Source organism: Thalassophryne amazonica, chromosome 11 (genome assembly GCF_902500255.1).
Source record: "Thalassophryne amazonica chromosome 11, fThaAma1.1, whole genome shotgun sequence".
NCBI lineage: Eukaryota > Metazoa > Chordata > Actinopteri > Batrachoidiformes > Batrachoididae > Thalassophryne > Thalassophryne amazonica.
The window spans coordinates 57,055,176-57,078,777 of NC_047113.1; the positions used below are offsets into that span (position 1 = coordinate 57,055,176).

Genomic DNA, 23,602 nt, shown 5'->3' on the forward strand with positions numbered 1-23,602 from the left:
ATGCAGTACCATACTGTTTGTATTTCTTAATGAAATAAATGAAGCACAATATAACATGTATGCATGACAAAGATACTGTCACATGAGTATCTTGGCGGCTAACATCACTGGACTGCTTTTACACAGTCACTCAGCTTTTGAGTTTATGTCTGCTGCAGACAGATTGACCATACAATACCAAACTGTTTGTATATCTTGATGGTAAGAATAGAATAGAATAGAATACAATAAAGCCTTTATTGTCATTGTATATATGTACATACAACAACATTTTCTCTCTGCATTTAACCCATCCGAATTACAGTTACACACAATCCAACCACTAAGAGCAGTGAACAGCTACAGTCCAGTGTCTGTGGACCGACTCCAGATGTAGAGACACTGCCTTGGTCAAGGGCAGAGACAGAAGAGCCTAGAAAAGCATGTTTGCAAGATCTTTCAGCTTGTCACTTTTTAGTTCCGGGTTGTCACAGCCAATCTGTATCAGATGTGAATATTGATGTAAACGAAATACAAGACATACTGACCGACTTAGAAATGTGCATGGATCCATCTCCCAATTTATCTAAAGAAAACCGGTGTTAAAAGTGACAATTTACTCTAAATTCATCAAAGTAACAATACATGTGTCCCATGTGCATTTTACACTTTTATTTCACTATATAAAAGGGTTTTTGTTATTGTCGTTCAATATTTCTGGATATCATGTGAAATAGTAAATATTACGCAAATTACACAAAAATCACCCATTTGCAATAGTTTTTAAATATATTTTAGTGGTCGCAATTCAAAAAACAAACAAACAAACAAAAAAAACAATAATAACAAAAAAAAAAGCCACAAGTGCCACTTATTCATACACTCATTTTTTCCATCTACCGTTTCGCTGTATGAGCCGAGCCTCCAAAATCATCTTTTCATTAAAAGAAGCTTTCATGATACACAAAACAAAATAATTTCAAAAAAGAAATGGAAAGAAAGAAAACAGATCATCCATGAAACATTCTGCCAATGAATGACAACAAATGCTGTCTGTAACCTAATTTCTGGACCTCAGACTGCCCAGTCTCCACAAGGAACATAAAGACTGAGCAGAGCACAACTAATCCTGACTTTCTTTCTGTAATATGAGGTCACAGTGGACAACATCTATTACTGCAAATAGGAAGGACAGAAAGAGGATGATTAAAAACAAAGCCAAAAAGAGTCTGGAAAATAAGTGAAATTGTGTGTATACGTGTGTGTGTGTGTGTGTGTGTGCATATGGTAAATGGACTGCTTTTATGTTGTCAAAGCACTGTGCAGTGATGCTTCACATTCATCTATGTCAGGGTGCTGCCATACAAGGCACTACACGATGGATGCAAGACTTTGCCCAATGGGCTTTATCCAGTTTGACAGGGAATTCACCACAGGGTCCTCTGCTCACAAGCCCATTGCGATCCTACCCTTGATTTGAAGTTTGGTGTATACTTTCCCAAAACAGATTGCCAATTAATGATTTCACATCTTTGTCTTGCTGAAGCCCTGTGCTTTTTTGACCATCTGCACCCAGACTCGCAAGATGCTGGTACTGTTAAAACTCAGTTTGCGCTGTTAAAACTCCTCGATAAATCCTGTTCACACCAGACATCTGTGCTGCTAAATACAGTGCCATTAACAGGGGTGGTGGCCAAGCGGTTAAGTGTGCTTATTTCTCGTGTCAGAAACAACTCTGCATAATATGGAGTTGCAACAGGAAGGGCATCGGGAGTAAAACGTGTGCTAAATCAATGTGCAGATCAACTTTGAATCTGCTGTGATGAACCAGTGTGAAAACGGGAAAAGCCAAAGGGACTTACTTATATTTACTCTTGAAAGAAAATTTTGTGATTTGTGTGATGTTTGTTGGACAACAGCATCACCTTAAAAGCGGTGGAGCCATGAAATTTTTAGTGGGGTGGCCAGGCTTGAAACATTGATCATTTTGGGGTGGCCTACAATCTATTCTAGTACAAGTGTCACAAGCTACTAATTACTAATTACTGTTCTGAGAACAGACATTCAGCTCATCTTATGCCGAAAAGTGGAGACACAGATACACATTTAAAAAAAGAAGAATTGTTTTTTTAAATGTGTGTGTGTGTGTTTTAAATCAAGACATGAAAACACAGTTTAACAAGTTTAAATAACCATTCTATTGGTTTCAACAAGCTTAAAATAGGTTGACTACTGCTAATGTTTTGTTAAAAATGATTTAAAGCACATCAAACCCAGTTCTTGTCGTACAACTATTTATAACCACATATTCTGTCAGTATCCAGATGAGAACCAGTTTAAACCATTTGTACTTTGGATAAGAGCCATTTAAAAAAAATTGCAAAACATATCTGTTTTCAATCAGAGGCTATTCTCAGCCTTTACAGTATAAAATCAGTTAAAAATTAATTAATTTGAACAAAACAGAAAAAGGAACATGCTGATATTTGATAAAGTGGAGTAAGTCCAGGTTCTGTTTTCTGATAAATGACTTCAAACATGAACATCAAATTAATTTGGTCTTTCATTATTTTCAATCGAGTAATCAATTGAAAATAATGAATGAACCACCTTATTGTTTCAACAGTAAAAAATGTATTTTGGTGGCTAACTGCATTTTGTTGACTGTCTGACTAAAGTGGAAGGCTTTCATCAAAGACTCCACAAAAAGAAAGATGTTTTCCCAGCAAACCGTATCTTCCATCAGAGGTTTGATGAACGGAGAGCTATCGACTTCTCTTAAGGATTTTTCTTTTTCTGTTCCTGTCTTCAGGTGCATAAAGGATCATCATTTCCCATCCTGCATCAATCTATCACAGCGACTGAACAAATAGCAGCCAATCCTGCTGGGAGAGGAACGTCACACCTTCCTCCATCAAATTCAAAACTACAGACACACTTATGGTGTGGGGTGGGCTGGTGGTGGTGGTATTGCAACTCTTTCTACTCGCGTTTGTTTTGAGAGCTTCTTTACCTGCTTCTCCCACAGGTGATGTCTTTCCAAGACAGCAGGAGCGTCGCAGAGGAGCATGAAAACAGGAGAAGAAATTGACAAAAGAAGAGGAGGTGTCCCGTGTTCCAGCAGGGAGATGCTGGAACGCCAGAACTTAATTATATGATATCTGGCACTGTTTCTCAAATGCTTCTAAATGCACTGAGGATTTCAATAAAGGAGTGGTGGTGGGCAGATGGAGAGGGAAGTTCTATCCACAGACACACACACATTGTTACTTAAGCATTCAAACAGCGCACAGAGAAACAGCTCAGTGCGTTGGTTTGAGGAAACCACACAGACACCCTCTGTTTCTGACGCAAACGCACACAAGCATATCCTTGTGTGCATAACATGATGATCCCTGCCACAAGGGAGTGGCTCTAAATAAGACAAGGGTAATAGAAGGAGGAGAGGACGCCAGGATTACTAAGCAGCGGGGGTCTTAAGCCGCCGCAGTCAACTCCAACCTCCTCCTGACTGTTTAGAGCGCCTCCAGTGAGATGTCATTTCATGTTATGATGGTGCGATAAGGCTGCATTTTCCCTGGTGGTTTCCCCAAAAGAGATTAAATATCGTAATGACTTTTCTGTTGCTGTCATCTTTGGGCTAATTACACGGCATTACATCATGATCGGAGTCTGTAATCTGCGAAAGAGCGAAAAGCTGCCAGTCATCTGTCAAAGATGTGAAGCTTCAGGAATTACAGTACCTCCTACTGGCCACCATAAAGAGGAATCCTTTCGGAGGGATTAAGCCTTGTTAGTTAAATATCATCTGGGTAGCATCAGACGCTGGGTCAACATCTAAACATGGCGCTCGCATTCATCAAGGCCATAATAACAAGGTCAGGATCACATAATCACCAATCATGTGTGGAAGCAGCTGCAGAATGCAAACAAGATGAATCACAAGGCGGGACCAGAGCTGCATCCGCGGCGCGATACCTTTCCAAATGAGGCGTTCACTCTCTTTTGTGCGAAACAAGCGTGCAGCGACACGGTTTCTCTGAGATGCCACACGCCTCTGTTTAATCCGCTGTGTTTCAGCTGCTCTGCACTTCATATTTTGATGAGATAAACCATAATGAAGGTGATTAAATTGCTGCTCGCGACGCATCAACATGTTCTGTTTACTGTCAAAAGGGAGCTCATCTGCAGCAGCAGCAACAGCCGCAACCTTCTATCACCCCTTTTCATCTCCTCCACCTCCCTTCCCTCTCTCTCCCTCTGCCAGCCTCCAAGCTACAGAATAATGGAACTCCCTCCGCAGAAACAAGATAGAGCGTATAAATGGGATGCAGAGGGAGAGACGCTATTTCTTCCTCCTGAAAGTTATGGGCCCGGTATCGCAAAACTACAGTCGTGGCAAACATAGACCCTCGTTCAGCAGTAAGAGTAATCACTGCAAACAAGGAGCAGGGGAGGAGAAGAGGAAAAAATCAGTGCAGTTCTGAAAAAGGTGAGCTCAGTTGTGGGGAGCCGGATAAAAAGAAGCAAGATGGAGTTGTGGTTGAAGGAAGAAAGGCTGTCGCTGATGCTTTTGTATCTGATGCTGCTCATCCCTCATTGATTTATAACAAGAAACTGAAATGTACAAACTAAAGCATTTTTTTTCCTGCTGTTGCTTTTCCCACATTTTGTAAAAGGAACAGATGTGCGGAATATAATTTTTACCCACATTTTTTGACTCTGCACTATGAAAAGTGTTTTATTTATCAGCTTACTGGGGTAAAATGTAATGTTTCTGCACAATATTAATGGATTATCATATTCAACAGTTTAATGGTTGAACTGTCGCTATTGTATAATGATGAGGAAGTATTATGAGCTTGACTCCTGGCTAATGTGGCTTTATAACCCTGGTCAGAATTTTTAGTGCACCTGTGTAAGTACTTTAGGAGCATTTTCACAAATTTCTATATTGTCCCCTTATTTGACTAAGTCTGAAGCACTTTTGTACTCCCCATCATCACCATAGACTACATATGTACTGGACAAATGCTCTGTGATGTCTCCCATAGGTTTTGTGAAGACACCTATAAAGGGGTAAAGAGGTGCCCCCCCACCACCACCATGAGGCTGGCAGTTACCAAACAAGGAAGTTAAGGTAACTGGTTGGCCTAAGCAGAGGCCTTCATAATGGATGGCAAATGTATGAGTGTTCAAAAATACAACTGGTATGTTGCCTCAGTAACCGTTGCATCATGTGTGAATGGCCAAATTGTAACAATAACAGCACCTCCAAATAAATTAAATAATACTCAAATTTTCATACAATGGAAATACTGGATCACTGACTACTTAGATGGTCAGTCAGTAAACTTAATTACAGCACAAGCAATATTATCGCAGATAGTATGAAATAAATGCTTAGAAAATCACGACTCGATGTTGACCAGGTCGCGTCCACAGTAGCTAGCAGCCACTGCTAGCGAGGAGCTGATTCTGGAGCATGGCTGTCAGACAATGCAAACACACCCTTAATTATTCATAACTTCATGAGTTAAAACATCTTAAACTGATGGATTTAAAAAACCCACAGAGAAACTAAAAACCTTCACTGCCGTACAATTGTCATGAACAGGTATCGAAACTCAAAGTATTTTTTTATTTTTATTTTTTTTTTTGGATTGGACTGTGAACATGATTATGTCTTTTGTAAATTTGGGGGTTTTGACCTGGGGGTCTGTGGGGAGTGACATGCTTTTGGAGCCGGCCTTAACCTCAATTTAAGGAAGTGTAAGATTTGTCACTCCCACGCTGGATTTCATTTGTCAACACCAGAGATTGGCACTTGGTCAAAACATGACACAAACATATATGTAGAACATACAGAACTCTAATTTCCATTGGATATTTGGTTTGCATCGTCACCTCCAGTAAACTGTACCAAGGTCCATTTGAACCTCATCCAAGTCACACCGTAGTCCATTCCTTTGGTCCCCACTATGGTTTGAATCCATGTGTGTACCTCCCCAAATAAAACCAACTACAGTGCGAGTATGTGTGAAAGTAGTATCAACTTACACAAATTAACCAGTTAGCTGTGAACCATGAACGCTGAGAAGGCATTTTGAGGCATCCTTTATATAAAGTCGTGTCTTCTAAACGAGGGGAGTGTACAGCTGTCAGCAGATCTGAGTGTGAGGAGACTGCAGTCCAGTGTTTGATGTGTTTTTATGTGTTCTCAGCATGCCACAGCAGGAAGTGCCGATCAAAATAGCATGACAAAGAGAAATGCATGAGACAGGTCTGGATAAACATGCTGAGGTAAGTTTGTGAATTTTTCCCCGCTCTTTTTTTCCCTCCTGTCTTTCTCTTGCAGGCTGTATAGTTTTCAATTTCCACCTCAGACTCGCCTTAATCCGCCTTATTCCCTGATCATATTCAAACTACCTCCAACCTTCAAAATGTATTATAAAAAGCTGGAGACATGTCAAACTTGAACCACTGAGCAAACACAATAAGGGCTCTGACAGTCTTGAATGAATACCAACTTGAAATTAAATCACGCAGCAAGGCGTGCGTGTTTATACGTACACGTCCCAGCGTGACAGTTTGTATACAGAATTTGGAAGCAAAGCGAGTTAATGGACGGTCTGCTGAGATAAACAGTAATGCATGGGGCAGGGTGGTCATAACACAAGTGATGGCTTTTGACAGCGGAGGGATGTGGTTAAGCTTTCCGTGCCTCTATCACCACTCTATCACAGTGGGTACAACAATGTGCATGCTTGGCAATTCTGGTGAGTGAGTGCCTCGCATCGTGAATACAGCCATTGTTTTCCACCACGTGGCTTCTCACTAATAGCCCTGCCCAAATTTTTTTAGAAACAGAAGAAGAAGAGGCTTTATAGTCATTGCTCCAACATGGATACATACAACAAAATTTTGTCCTCTGCATTTAACCCAACATAATTACAGTTCAACACAATCCAACCCTCGGAGCAGCCACAGTCTAGAGTCCAGAGACCAACTCCAAATGTAGAGTCGCTAATTGGTCAAGAGGAGTGAAATTAATCTTTCAACTTATTAATCAAAGTTCATCTTTCAAAGTTCAAGATTTCCAGAAAAAAACTATGTTGTGCAGTGTCAATAAACAATAATCCATCCATCCATTTTCAAAACTCGCTTGTGAAGGGTCACGTGGGGCTGGAGCCTATCCCATCGGTCATTGGGCGTGAGGGGGGTACACCATGGATAGAATGCCAGTCTGTCGTAGGGCAATAATAATAATAATAATAATAACAACTAGAGCACCGCGCTCATAGAGTGCAAACCTCCGCCAACCCTCGTTTCCAATTTCACAAAATTTTACCTTGGACCTTGGTCAAAGTCCTGTTAGAAGCAGCTTTTCATAAGTTAAATTAGACGTGATCAAATGTCAGGAGTATGTATTTAGTTCATGCACTCAAATCAAAGTTATTGTTGTGGTGTCATTTTTTTTAGTTTTTCAGTTTCTGAATCCTTTTTCAGATAATTTTCACAGAACATTGGTTATCTCTGATATGCACAATTTGTCATTGCTTTTTAGAACTTGGTTTCTGACTAATAACTGGAAGATAGACAAACAGGCATAAAATTGGAACCTCAATCAGTGTCACCAGAAAAAACATAAAAAAAAAAAAAAAAAAACCAGAAAAATGAGAATGATTGAGGCACTTTTGATCGAGATATAATGCAAAATGTACACCAAAAGGGCTTTTCAATGTTAAATTCAAATGTCCACAAAATCCACAATCCATATCAGATCTGGATAAAACTTTGTCAGGCGATAGTGAGTGCCAATCTGAACCTCACTTTCAAAAATGAGTGTGACTGGGGCACATTTGATTAAGATATAATGTAAAATATACATTAAATGGGGTTTTCAATGTTAAATGTAAATGGCCACAAAATCTGTAATCTGGATCAACTCCGGATCAAACTATGTCAGTCGATAAAGGATACCATCCTACATAACTCTCTCAAATATGAAAGAAATTTAGTCTTTTTTGACAAGTATGATTTTTTGAAAATATGTTCAATGTTAAACATAGGGATTTTTCCAATTGTTCAAGATTTTTACTGACTTTGCCCTTTGACCTTGAAAACTGAATCACTTCTGGCCTATCAGGATATCAATCTTCAGTAAAAATTTCATAATGATATATGAAAAATTGTGGGCTTCAGAATGTTCACAAACAAACAAACAAACAGGGGAGAAGACATAACCCCCTCCAACTTCGCTGGCGGAGGCAATAATAATAACACTAATAATAATAATAATAATGATAATAATGAAAGAGCATCAGGGCGGATTTTTTACCCCAACACCGGCCATGTTTTTCTGCTCCCCCCCCCCCCCCCCATCTCTACTCTTTGTGCTCTTCTTGTAAGACGTACTCTGCATGAAATCTATTTCTCTGTCACGTTCTAAAATATACACAGCATAAAAGATGCACACCGCCGCACACACTCGTGTACACCCTTCTGAAAGCAGCTTGGTCTGAGAGTAATTTCTCTTGACTGCTTGACACAAAAAAAATTGTTGCAGGAGAGCAGGAAATCACAGCACATGTTCATATTCACATGCTTATTTTTAAGGGAAGAAAAGAACAAGTTTATCTGCTCTGTGGGGAAACTGACATTTTCCTACCAGGGACAAAACAGCAGGAGAGGGGGGAAAAAGGTTCTTTTTTGGTTGTTTTTAGGTGCACACATGTTGGTGCATGTAAATATACTTTATGCTGCACATGAATCAGTGTTTGCGGGAATCTGAAGGAGAAAAAAAAAAGCCCAGCTTGACTTGCATTGGTTAAATTTGTGACTGAAAACAACAATCCTGACAGTCTGCTGGCAGCACTGATTCCTCATTGGACACCTCAGGTTCAGAGAAAAGCTCCTTAAATATCTCTGCTGGACTTGATTCCTCAGTCACGGAATAATGCCTCTCGGCATTCTGGAATACAGTGGAGGCGCACACAGCCCAAATGAACAGTTATATGAAAACACTTTTCAGATCGATCAGTGCCTCAGGCAAACTCCCGTTCATGATTGTCCTCGCAGTAGTCACGTTTAAAGAGAAAGAATTCAACCAAAGCGTCGTCATAAAAGAGAGTGGGGAGGAAAAAAATCCTCAGGAGTAAATTTTCAAACTGCAAACCATTTCCCACCTGTTCACCTGCTGTGTGAGCTTAAGTTACGGTTCGACTTTATCTCCTTCCTTTGGCACAACAGCGTAGGTTTAGGTGTTTATTCGCATTTGGAAAGATAACACATTTTACCACAGTGTAGGAAGCGTTCTCTACTAAACACTGGCATTAACTCCTTTTTTATTTTAAAACTGGGGTGGATTTTACCCTGAGAGGGCTTCTATTGGTGCAGTAGTTGCCTGTGATTTCATCGGAAGCAGAGCTCTGTGACCACAAGGCATGCTGGAGCCATGGAGAGCACAGATGGAGCCCGCAGCAGTGGCCTGGGTTTCACGGGCTTGAGCCAGGAGAGAGAGTGAGTAATCCATCAGGCCAGTGCACTCCGCTGATTGGTCCGATGCGGGAGGCCAGAACCCCTGACTACATGGACATCAGCATCTGGCTTGCACCACTGAGGCTCGATTTGAACTGGACCAAGCCAAATCAATGACCTGCTTCCATTTGGATACTCTGGTAGAATCTATCTAGATCACACACGACATTTGGAAAAAAAAGAAGAAGAAGAAAAAAAAAAAACACGTTTAAACTCCTTCTACTTTGTAGAGTTTTATCTTTACTGATATATTAAAAAAAAATACTTGTCATAATGTGTTACCCTCCTGCTTTTCACTGGACTCTCTAAGTGACATCGGGTAGTGGTTAACACCGTGTAAAACTTTTGATGAAGCAACAGGAATCTAATTACTTTATCCAACGTGCCAGTCGACCGGCGAGGTCAGCAACAGCATCAGTCAGACGAGTGCCTGGAACCTGAGGCGGCTACGGCAATGGGCATGATTGACAGGTGAAAGAGTAGACGGCAAGATAGTTAGACAAATGGAAGCTAAGATATACTTTGACAGACAGATGGGAGCGTAAATGGATGGTTTGGCAGCATGATAAGGTAAATAGGCTGATGGATCACCAAACGAACGTGGGAGGAGGAAGGAAGAAAAGAGAAGAAAAGAGTGTCTGCCTGCAGACAATAAAAGATAGGAAGCCAGATAGCCCGATAAACACAGATGAATTGTGTTGATACACGGGGAGGTGGGGTGAGATCGATAGATTGTTTTATTCTATTTGCTTGGCAAACTGCAGATTTGATGCGGCTGGTATCAAGCCGATCTGTTTCTGACGATGCCAGGCGTGACTGTTGCAGATGGTGAGATAGCGACACGTCTCAATCTTTGGCTGGCGCCACTGCAGTCGATCATAGCTGCAGTGGCGCCAGCCATTTCCTTCACTACTTAGCGGTGTCAGAAAAAAGACACCGTGGTTAATTCATCATTTCAGACAGATTCTTAAAATAACAAGATGTTTGCGATGATGACGGAGTGATGTGGAAATCTTAATTAGAAAAAAGGAATCACAACTTTGATAAGGTGTTGAGACAGGTGCAGCTTGGACTGAATTATGTTTTGGTGTCTGAAGGAAGGGGCTCCCCACCTCCCCCCACCGCCTCCACCTTAGTTCTACTCAGAATTGAGCAAAACAAAATGGATGCCCTGACAACCCGACGCCTTATTAGTGCTGCTTGCATTTATCATGCCAAAATAGAAGACAAGGGTATGTGAAGTTTGGAGGCAAAGGCTCTCCTAGTTAGAAAGGTGGCTTCTCTCTGTGGCTGCGTGAGGGACATGGGGTGCTCCACTACAGCCTTGATGGGTGTTGCAGGGCTTATAATAGACAGGAAAGGCCTAGAAAGCGCGCCCTTTAGAGGTGCAGCATCTCTCACTGTTTGACAGCTTACAGGGCCGAGGCTGCACAATGACACCTTCACAGCGCGCTCGAGATGACACACAAATACACACACGCACACATGCACGCACGTCCGTGCGCTCACAGGTGTATAATGCTCACACACAAACTCAGAAGCCCCCAGTGAGTTTGGCAGCACGTGTGTTTCATATGTGTGCACGCGCACACACACACACACACACACACACACACACACACACACACACACACACACACACACACACACACACACACACTCACTCATGTCCAATGTGGATAATACCTGCCAAGTGGAATCTCAACAACATGCAGGAAGTATTAATACTCATAAAAAAAAAAAAGACAATGCCGGGGTGTAAAAAAACAACCTGCAGTCTCTCTGAGAAAAGTAGGTTATGGAAACAAACATCTGTGCCATGTTAAAGAACAACAGCTCTCGCACTGTAAACAAAAACATCGCTGAAGCTCCGACTCCGGGAAACCGCTTAAATTTCTGCTTGAACCCCACAGTGAGCTTTATATTACAGGTGTGATCATCATCCATAGAACATGACTCACATTAACTATCTGACTACACATCACAACAAAACTGAGCAAAACAAAACAGATCATTAGTTTTTCAGTGATAATTTGGGCAAAAGAAAAATGTAGGACACATGCTATTAATGTTTCATCAATAAAATTCCATTTATTTTAATTTTTCCTGATCTTCAAAAGATGATTCAGGGTCAAAATTCTCTCGGGTTATACGAGGGGGTAGAGTGTGTGGCTTCTCAAGCCTCGTTTCCACCGAGCAGTCTTAATTTTGTCTTGGTGGATCATGGGATTTATTTTCATCATGAGCAGAATGCTGAAGAGTTGACTGGTGCCTGTGGTAAATGCTGGTGTGAATGAATGAGGTGTTGTGACTCTTTCAACTTTTAAGTTAATATACTTGTTGCAGTACAAAGCATCAGCATCTTTTCCTTCAGGTTGAGAAACACATCCAGAGCAGACTTCTTTAAAAATGCTGCGTTTCTTCAGCCAGGAGAAGGAACGTATTTCCAGAAGTCATTTTCAAAAATAAGGATGCTTTATGTGGATAACTTTTCGCCAGGCTGTGAGGATGAATCCGACTGGAGCAGGACGTACTGGCTCAGGGTCATCCTCGTCCTTGTTAATATAACACATTGTATCTCTCCAATTTTATGACTAAACATCTAATCATGGCCCTGACTAGCTAAAGGCCATGTTTGTATTTTGATTTTGTTTTTGTTCTGGTGGAGCTCCTTAAAACGGGTCTCTGAGAATGGAAAGGCAGAAGGCTCTGGCGATACATTGCATGTGGTGTCTTTTCTGGGTCTTCTCCAGATGCATCTGTTTCTGCTTTGACCAAAAATAAATCTCTGTGCATCTGTATGTCTGGCTCCTGCTTGCTCCTTCATCGCCGGTCTCATTTTATGCTGAACATCATCACAGAAATTCCGCAACAAGATTAAGGCCTTATATTTACTCAGTGTCTGAATGCTTTTATATTTGAAACAGTCTGAACTGTTCACATGAGGACTGCAACTTTCACTTGAGCTGCTCAGCCAATCGACGCACAGCAGCGGGTTCGGGCCTCCCTTTTGCAACCGGGCTATAATTCTGGGACCCCAGGTGAAAGGTGCTGAAAAAGTGGTACGGTATGGGTCTGTTATTTTGGTACCCTTTCCTAAATCTGGATGTGGAAATGCACAAAATTGAGTACCGACCTGGACTTCTCGGTGGAAACGGGACTTAAATGGCAACTTTGGGGAAAAACATTTGGGAACCACTGACCTACAGTAACTTCATCTCCCCCTTATGAAATATAGTGCAAATATTTAATCACACAGTCACTGTTTGGTTGACAATGACACGGCTTAATCGTAATTCTCCCTCAAATCTATTACTCTACCCAGCTTTTACAACTTTTCCACCCGCTGTCACATCTCAGGACTCTCTAGGACTCTCCACCACTGATGCCTTAACCAAATTAATAAAACATCATGTTTTCTGTTATTTATTTATTACTGTAGCTTTTGAAGCATTCCAGTGCAAGATAACAGTAGCGCTGGAGATCATAGAAGGTTGTGCAAGCAAGCAGCTTAGCTCTTCCCTCAATGTCATCATCATCAGACCTATCTGGGAATGTGCAGACGCTCTCTTTCGCGGGGCCGGGGAGTCAGGGCGGACATATTTCCAGAAATGCTTTTCATTTCTCTTAATATAAATCATTCATACTGAGAGATGCTCCCTCATGTACACAAAACACCATAACCCTCCCAGTGATGGTTTACACTTTGCTACCTTCATGTTTTGCTTGTGCATCGCCTGTGCAGCTGCCAAGGCAAGTTTTGATGTACAGGAGTAGAAATAAAGGCAATCACCACATGATATATTGATATATCAATAACCATGCTGTAACCAAAAATAATTAAATTATTTCAAACATTTTTGGGAACCCCACCAGAAAATTGGCATTTATCATTCAAAAGACTATTTTTTCATCTTCCATTCCTTATGACCAATACCATCTTGTCTTATATCACCCCCAGTTTCATCGCACCATCAAGATGTTGTTTATGTGCAGAGTTGTGTGAGGTTACTTTAAAATGTAAACAGTTACTGACAACAAATGAAAAGACCATTTATGCAATTAGTAGTATTTTTTTTCTCTTCATCTCATAAGAAATTACAAATTAAATGATACATTAAAACAATATATCTCAAAACGTATCTCATTTATCCAAGAAGATAGAAGGTTGTATTATAATGTTGGGACAAGTAGTCATAATACTTGACTCTGACTAGCTATTCACCCAATTAGTCAACTTCTATTCTACCAGTCAAATAATTTAAAATTTCGCCTTGGGATCCCCCAGTCAGAGGTGGTCAATGTGGCACGGGAAAGGGAAGTCTGGGGTCCCCTGCTGGAGCTGTTGCCCCAGCGACCCAAATCCGGAAAAGCGGTTGAAGATGAGATGAGATGATGAGAGTATAACTATCCAAAAGTGATAGAAGTGGTTCCAAGTGGTTCATCAAGGACAGACGTCAAGCAGGAACCAACACAGACCATATATCGAGCTGAACCACAAACACTGTTTCCACGTAATTCACTGTGTCATATTTACAACTTATTGTTCTATAGTTGTTTTTAAAACTACAAAGTAAATTCAATTTGCATATTTTGCTACATTGTGTAACAGTCTATCTGTGGATATTTGAAAGTGTACTTCAGTAGAATGAAGTACATATTTCTGGTAAGTGAAATGAAAAGAAATGAGATTAATATTCAAAAAGCATAATGAATTAAGAAAATATTGGTGTACTGCATTTCATTTTTGGTGCCATGACATATTCAGCCATAAACAAGGGGAATTTTTAAATGGCCACATTTGATAGCCTGCGGGAAATATTGATTTCAGTAACATCACCTTGTGTTCCTCCCGCGAGAGCCATTTCAGATGTCTATTGGAAGTAATTGGAAAAAAAAGAGGATTTTTTTTTTTTTACAGTTGAAATTAGGTGGGGTTTTTTTTGTGGAGTTTCATGTTGAATATATTGAAATGGTGAGCAGGTGTGTTGTGGGAGGATGCAACACCAGTCCTGATGATTATAATGCGCACCATTTTTTTTTGTTTGTTTTATGTGCCCGACTGAAGAAATGGGAAAGACTGAAAAAAATGCCACAAAACACCTGTATCTAAACAAGGATTCAATCCCTTTCCATTCGTGTGGGCAACAGCACTGTGGTGGGTGTTGCCTCTCATGAAAGCATGGAACGTGTCATGTTTGTGCCGCTATTGCCCATGTTAAACTAAGCTATGCTAGGAGTCGTGAGTCTCTGCGAGAAAGCCGCACAATTTATCTGTGTTTATAAGTGTGGCCATGAAGAGTCAGAGAGAAAGTGATGGGGTGTGACAATGGCGGATGGCTGTTGCAATTTCAATGGGAGAGCGGTGACGTGCACATGGGACTTGAACCAGCTCCCAGCCATCTGTGTTAATGATGTGGATGTTTACTGGATCATTGACTGTGGACAGACAATTGACAGAATCAATCAACACAAACATCTCGGCAGCCATCAGATGCTTACTGACCATCAAGTGGAACCGTACAATTTGGAAGTATCGAAAGGAGATAATAACTTTGTTTGCGTACAAAGCTATGTTGAGCCGGAGCAGAGCCAGACAGCTAACCAATATACTTTGTTTGTGCTTATTTAAACTTATTTGCATGTATTTGGTAGATTTTTTTTCTCTTCCTCCTTCCTACAAAGGAGGAAGAGACAGAAATATGTTGGGTGGCAAAATACAACAGTTTGACTTGACAGCTTAATTAAAGCCATATTACATTTGTATACAAAAAGCAACCTGGATTGACTGTGGATATTGGTGTAAGTCTGACGACAAAGCAAACTGCAACTGGCTACAGGCTGAGCAGTGGGTTCCCAAGTTGATGTCACAATTCTCTATCAAAATGGCGATGGATCTGCCTTGCATATTTAAGACACACTTGTTAAAGACTTAGAATTGATTCATAATCTGGTATAGAATTTTTTTAAATAGTGCTGACTGGCCTGAGATATGCCCTTTGGTATAGTGGTAAAAAAACACTTTTTGTTTCGAATCCCAGTTTTATTAACATTTTTTTTTTTTTTTGGTATTTACTGCTTTTTGACCACCTGCAAAATGTCCAAGTCAAACAATATGTCAGAACAAGACAGAGAAACTTCACCAACTGCCCCACCTGTAACTGTGGTGGAGATTAGCCTTCTGCTGGAAGACCACAAAGCTGCGCTGTATGGTGACTTTAAGCCTTCTTTTCAAAGTTCGTTGTCTATGCCGGACAGTGTCCAACCGGCAGTGCGTGACCACGGTTTCTGTATTAATCCTCTTGAATCCACTAAAACTGACTTTGATCAACGATTGGATCAGCTCAAGGCAGAGTAATCTGCAACGAGTGGTTAAAATCCAAGATGGCAGACCTGGAGGGACGGAGCAGATGCCAGAATGTTCGGATTGTGGGTTTACCTGAAGCTATTGAGGGTATGCGCCCTTCTGTTTTTTTTCTCCCAAATCCTCATCAAAGTTTGTGGAATGGAGGTGCTTGCTCCACCACCAGAATTGGACAGGGTGCACCGGAGCTTAGCTCTTAAACAGACTCCTGGGGGGAAACCCCAAACAGTTATCCTGCGCTTTTATCACTTCCAAATGAAAGATCTGGTGATTCCTGAGGCACATAAGAGGGGTGACCTGAACTACAATGGACATAAATTTTGGTTCTAAGAAGATTACAGCCCCGACGTGGTGAAACTGCTCGCGGAATTTAACAGCACGTCGGAACATGTCAGCTTGCAAACAACTGGTAGTCATTATGACTTGAGACTTGACTTGGGACTTGCTGATTTATGACTTGAGAGTGACTTTATTGTGACTTCATCCCACTTCTGGTTGGAACTCTATAAGCAGGCACTCAGGTCTGCACTGCTTTCTCCAGCTAAACTGCGCATCACTCTCCTGATGGGGGAGAAAAATTTCATATCACCAGTTATACAGCTTCATGATGAAGTGGTATAGAGGAGGATTTTCTTAAAAAGAAGACCTGAAAGTTTAGCTACATATTGCCAGAAGGCACATCTGAGATGCCAGCTTGAATCTGATCTGTTTTGGTGAAAGAATATCCTTCTCCGCTCTACTCCACTATGAAGCTAAGAGTGGTGATGCAAAATGCAAATTTTTATTTTTTTTTTTTACCGTAAATTCTTTTATAAATACATTTATTGTTACTGTAATTGTCAATTAACAATATGCATGTACATTGTATGAGGCAGCAGCTGGTCTGCTCTGTGTAAGCCTGATCCTGTCAGATCTCAGAAGCTAAGCAGAGCAGGATCTGGTTAGTACTTGGATGGGAGACCTCTTTTGAACACCAGCGGCTGTGTGTGTTTCTCCAGGTAAAACTGGAGTTGTGTTAGGAAAGGCATCCGGCGTAAAACTTGTGCCAATTACCAATGTGGATCTGGCTGTATCCGCTGTGGCGACCCCGAACAAAAACCGGGAGCAGCCGAATGAACAACAACATGTACATTGTATGAGGCACTTGAAATATACTTTGAAATTAAGGTTTTCCACATTTATTACAAACTGTCTTACAGCACCTCCAAATAATCATGCACCATCTATCCCCATCAAGAAAAAAACCCAGAATGAACATTGATATTCTATTGTAGCATTAATCAGAAGAAGTAGATTTTATAATAAAGCAAAAAGTGCCAAATTTTGATATAGAAGTTGTAATTTATTCATGTTTCCAAAGACGAATACACATGTCTCGCACCATGACTGATAAGTTCAATTTCAGCCACCCAGTAGAAAAAAATGCAAAAGCATTTAACTTCCTTAACATCTGACAGTCACAGTCCATCAGATCTCCAGGCTGTCCACAACTTGTCTGCCTGCATCTTTGGTTTTATGTGCGCCTGTGTTAGCATCAAGGTTACGCTGTTTTCAACCGCCTGCAGGTCCACTACACATACCCACAGACCACACATCTCAAGCAACAATGGATTCTGTGTGAATGAAAAATTAATCTGTTGCCTTCACTTATTCATTAAGGAGGAAGATATTTCTGCAGGGAGACCCTCCAGAGATGTGGCACTCACATACCAGGTGGCCCTGCCGCCACTTTACCCACAAGGTTTTCAATAAAACAAGCAAACAACACAATTCCAACACCTATAAATAAGTGATCGTTCTTGAATAAAGTGCTGTACACAGAGCCTGTGCTGAGGACACTCATCACACTTTAATGGGGACCTGCACCCAACAAAGTTATTTCTCTCCTCTCTCCCCCTTTATCCTTCCGTTGCTATTTTTCCATACACTGGAGCAGACTAAAGGGGCAGAAAGTGAACGGCAGCAGCCGAAACACAAGCAGAGGTGCATTAGGATCATCAACTTCATTATGATGCCGTCACCTGGCTCAACACCGGTTAAGATGCAGAGTTGTCATGATTTATGAGCCTATCAAAAATCGCTTTCCGCCTCCTCATCTTGCTCGCCTCACTCACGCATATCTACAACCACATGCGAGCACACACAAACTCCTTAAATTTTCTTCATCGCCTTCCTCTCTTTCTGGAGACAGGTTGTTCACAGCAGTTTGAACATTCAGAGCGGTGGCTCACCAGATGCTTGGGCGTCTGTCATCGTGCTGCTATTGTTAGCTAGTTTTTGATGAGATTTACATGGCAGAAAAGCCATCTATATATATATATACTTCAGAGAATATGAGAATGGATAACACCTAATCCCCACACCTGTGTCTTGGCAATGCTAACTCTCTTTCCCGTCCAGACACACACACACACACACACACACACACACACACACACACACACACACACACACACACACACACACACACACACACACACACACACACACACACACACACAAGTGCCAGCCACCCATCCGCACCCATGCAATCAAGGCTGCAAACTTCAAGTGGAAGTCAGGGAGTGACACAGCAGCTTGAGTCTGATTGAGATGTGGGCTTTCCTGGGACTCAAAGGCTCACAATTACCGCAAGGGTTCAAAAACTAACATGCATACAGTATGTGTCACAAATTGGTGTGCACACGCACAAACACACAGTCAGAAGAGTACCCTACTGTAAGATCTCACACACATCAGCTTATATGGTCTGTTTCAAATGCAGGAGACCTTCTAAATCAGTTTGAGAAACCGAACTCCAAATAATCCTCATGCCTTCTGATGACCCTTATTAAGTTGGAGTTTACCTCACCAAATAGTCAAAAACAAATAATATCTGCCATTTCTTTAATCTTTAATCCAATAAGCAGTCGTTGCTAGTAAAATGTTCAACTTTGTATTTGTTTCTGTTTATCCAGTTGAGGGTCATGGGGAGTGAAACTTATCCCAGTGTACACCAGTCATTTGGCCAACCGAAAATCAAATAATGTCCAAACATTCACATCTCAAATGATTTCTTTATTTTTCATTTTAAAAAACCCATTCAATATTTCTTTGTCTGTAAGCTGTCTCATTCATGAAAACACAAAGGCAATTGTAATGATCAATCAATAACAAAATTAATGTTTAAAAAACAATCCAAATTTCTTACAAATTGCAGGAGACTAAAATAACTGATGTAGTTTTGCCACCTGGAAGAAATTATGTATTTTGGAAGGAAAATGAGGCCACACATTTTCATTGTTTAAAGTTTAAAGCACACGTAACATAAGCACAGTACTGTACACAGGGATCGATGTATATGAAGGCAATTGGACTTGTGGCAGTTTCTAGAAGGTGTTTCGCCTTTGATTCACCAGGCTCGTTGACATCTAACTGACTGTTGAGGAGTCCCAGGCCTTTAATATCTGCTGAGTGTAAAATTTTGCAGCTGCTGAGGTTACCTGTGGGTCATTGACCCGCTCGATCAAGGTCAAAGTGTGAATGGATGTACAATTGTCTGGGAATTGATCTCAGGACTGCATTGTAGGTGGCTGACAGGTGATGCCTTAATCCACCTCTGTTAAATGATGGCTCAGATGGTTTCTTTAACCCCTCTTTCAAACCATTGGTCTTCAGGTAAAATGTGTACACCGCTGTCCTCAAATGAGTGTTGGATGAAACATCTTGACACTCAAGCAAATCCATTTGCCTTCAATCACCTACTACATATACAGTGCCATGACCGCGATGAATCTTCATGGATATAAGGTATATGAACAGAGGAGCCATCAGAATACATGTATTTTTACTGTGTGAAGGAGCCCAGAGAACCTGGAGAGAACCTATGCAAACATGGGGAGAATATGCATGTGTGTGGGTGTTAAAGATTTTATATATATGTTATCACTGTTAAACATTTGTACCTTTTGTCTTCTTTCTGATGAGAACGGTGTTGTGCTGTTTGCACCTGACCCCGAGAATGTACGTGTTATTCAACCTTGTTTTAGCATGCTGGGGTCAATCTGAACTGGGAATGAGGAGCTGGATGTACTTATTATTATTATTATACAACTTGTTTTTGTAGCCGCTAACGACTGGGAGTGAAGCATGACGGGGTCAGTCATGAACTGGGAGTAATAGACCTGAAGGTTGTTTTGACTGTTGTGATGTGATGCTTAGCGTGAAGACCAGGACACTCCAGGCAGATGCACAACAGCTGATAACTGCAACAGACGAACGAGATGTGCTGACCTCCGACGATAAGAGTAAAAGAAAGAAACTGTTTTTCCTTACAGCTGCGCTTATTGACGTATGTGTTTATGTTACGGGAAGAAACTTGTCTCGCGTTGTCCCCCCCCCCCCCCTTAGGACAAGTTTTATGATGTAATGAGGGCATCTCTAATAAAAAGAGCGGGAGCACAGGCCAGACTTTAGTGTAGCCTTGGTGTACAGCCTGGCCGCACTCCGCGCGTGATTAATTTGACTTTCTGTCTCACTGGTGTTTCTTGACTCTGTTTGTCTTATCAAAGGTTTTAAGAATGTTTGGAGGAGAAAATACCCAACATTGACTGGGGGCTATGTCCGGGATCTCAACAACACCGGAGGTGTCCGGCGGGGGTCGTCAAGTCCAGACGTAAATCCTTGGCCAAGGTCCGATCGATTGATCGTGTCTGCAATTGTCGACCACCGTTGGCATCGTCTGGTTGACGAGATTTTCCCGAAGAAGACAGACAGGAAGTCGAGTCAGTGACTAAAATTTCTTTGTAAACAGTACTGAGTGAGTGGTGATCAGATCACATAAAACAGTTAAATTCCGCAAGCGATGATACAGAATCGTCTGTTAATGAAACACAGTTAAACTCTGTAAGGAGGGTGCGGACTCCTCTGTTTATATACGCGTACCGGTAGGGGATAAAAGTGATCACATAAAACAGTTAAACTCCGTAAGCGATGGCGTGGAATTGTCTGTTAATGCAAAGCAGTTAAAATCCGCGAGGAGGGCGGACTCCTCTACGGTTGCGAGGGACGCCCGTAGTTAAATTCCGGAAGGAGGGTACGGACTCCTCTGTTTTAATACGTAAAGGAAATCCTGGGTAGAAATACGTGCACTGTAAAAAAGCAGTTAAATTCGGCAGGGACGGCGGAGTCCCCTAATGCAGGACATTAGTTAAATTTCACGGGAGGGCGAGCTCCCCTGGCATAAGAATACGCGTACGATTATTAAAAGTGTTTCTATGTGTAAATAGTGTTTTGTGTAAGTGTAAATAACTGTGTGAAAGTGTAATACTTTGGACAACGTTAGTGACAACCGTGTGTGGATGCGAAGGCAAGTGATTCCGCTTCCTACGGGGAGGTGAAAGGAATCAACCACACGACGGCAAATTAATTGTCACGTCCAAAGAAAGTGTGAAAACTTCAGATTTAGAACACCCTAGGTGTGCCCCCGTCTGAAGTCCAAATTATAACAAGGGATAATAAAAATGGGTTGTAAGACGTCTAAAAATAAGGAAAATTTATCAACTGACGACTGGAAATTTATGGAAGCAAAAAATCCAAAAGCAACAAAGAAATTGGAGACCTGGATAAATAAACATGACTTTGACGGACGACTGAACCTGATCAGCATACAGAAGCTAAAGAAGGAGTTAGAACAGAAACATAAAGGTGATGAGAAAAAGATGCAGAAAGTAGGGGCAGATTTAGTGGCATTTTGGGAGGAGGAAGCAGAGAACAGACAGAAGGGAGCAGAGAAGCGACGATTAGAGAAAGCAAGGAAAAAGAAAGCTGTAGGTAAGGCAGAAGAAGATGTGATAATTGAGCACAGAGAACCAGAACAGCCTCAACAACCACCGCCGGCTGGATCGTCGGTGACAACAACACCTTTATCTCCTCTACCAGAGGATGACGATGTACCGCCACCACAGTATGATTTGGCAGTAAAACCTAAGGTAAAAAGTGAAAAACCAGAAAAACCAGAAAAACCAGAAACACGCAGTCAAGCGAAAGTGCCCACAGCCCCTCCCATGGTGGAACACAGTGACCAGGGAGGTGCCTATCCTATGATAGAAGTACCAAATCCTCGTGCAGGAACAGCAGGACAGCGATCAACCATGCTCGTATATCGAACATGGAATGCTGATGATATCAAAGCAGCAGTCGACATGATACCATCGCCACATGTCGATATTGAGGGATTTATGCAGGATATAGAAAACATTAGAAATTCTTACCACCTTAGTGGACCTGAAGTCCAACAGGTGTGGATGAAAGCATGTGGCCCTAAATGGAGTCAGATACGCGGAGACTGGAATCCTGCAGACCAGGATGGCGTACCGTTGCCACATGATGATCTAGTCTTGAAAACAAGAGTGGAAGCTATGATTACACGAGCAAAAGGTGTGTTAGGACCAAAAATAAATTACACTGAAATTACCAGGACAACACAGAAAGAAGGAGAACCATGGACAGAGTTTAGATGCAGATTTGAGAGTGTATTTAGGGTCCATAGTGGCATATTGCCAGGAACACCAGTGTATGAACAACAATTGAAAAACGCTCTGATCCAACATTCCAATAAGGATATAAAAGCTTGGATACAGAAACATTGGATTGGATTGCCTACAGGCACATTGGAAGAAACACATACACACTGCTGTCATGCAGAAGGAGTCTTAAAGCAGAAAAAGACAGGAAACAGCAACAAAGGAGTGTATGTAGCAGACGGAGATGATGAAACATATTACCAACAGGGTAACTTAAGACAGCAGAAGCAGTGCAAACGCCCCCAAAAGCCATGGCAAAACAGACAAGGTGGACAGCCACAACGTCAAGGACCATGGCAACCACAACAGCAGCACAGACAGGGAGGGCCACCACGTGGTCCCCTGATTTGTTGGAACTGTGGGAGAGAGGGACATATGTATAGAAATTGTCCGAATCCACCTACTGAGGGAGCAGCAGGAGGAATTCCACAACGGAATAATCCTCCGCAGCCACAGTATCCACAATGACTAGAATCCATAATCCATGATTCCACATCAGATAGGCAGTCTGATTGTGATATGGATCTGTGTGCCTTACTGGGAAATCCGGTACCAAAACCAGAAGTGACTTTGTTGGTAAATGGACGACCAGTGACATTCCTTTGTGATACAGAAGCATGTAGAACCACATGTAATGACAACATACCTGTCCATCAATTAAGCAACGAAATCTTTAGGGTTCGCTCTGCAAATGGACAAACATCAGACGTCCCTATCACTAAACCCATAACGTTGACAGATCCATTTGGCCTGACATGTACTATGTCAGTGTTGAACATGCCACAATGTCCAGTTAACCTTTTAGGACGAGACGGATTGACTGCATTGGGCTTGTCCATAATTGTGGAACAAGGGAAATTAGTTGTTGAACGCACAGGAGGCGTTAACATGGTAAGAGAAGAAAGCGATGACCCCACATTCCACTATTACTATACATTTGACATTTCAGAAGAAGATGCTGCAGGATGGGGTAAAGATGTTGTCTTGCAAGCGACAGCCCTACTAAAAAATCCTGAACAAAAGATGTCACCACCTGACCTGCATGTCACAATGTGGCATAAAGATCCTCCAGGTCCGGATGGTGACTATGAAAACAAATTGAAAAACGTTTCACCTGTGAAGCTGACAATGACCGATTTGATTCATGATGGCAACT

At 41.6% G+C, this 23,602-nt stretch overlaps 1 protein-coding gene and 1 long non-coding RNA gene across 3 annotated transcripts in view; both read right to left on the reverse strand.

The window, feature by feature from the left end:
- The window catches only part of diaph2 (diaphanous-related formin 2), a 1,163,737-nt gene that overhangs the window by 6,555 nt on the left and 1,133,580 nt on the right, over positions 1-23,602 (reverse strand). The window lies entirely within an intron of this gene.
- On the reverse strand, positions 1,713-21,652 carry LOC117520542. Its single transcript, XR_004563679.1, has 3 exons — positions 21,641-21,652; positions 5,887-5,896; positions 1,713-1,793 (listed from the first exon to the last, which is right to left on the reverse strand). It is a non-coding gene; the product is annotated as an uncharacterized LOC117520542 (long non-coding RNA).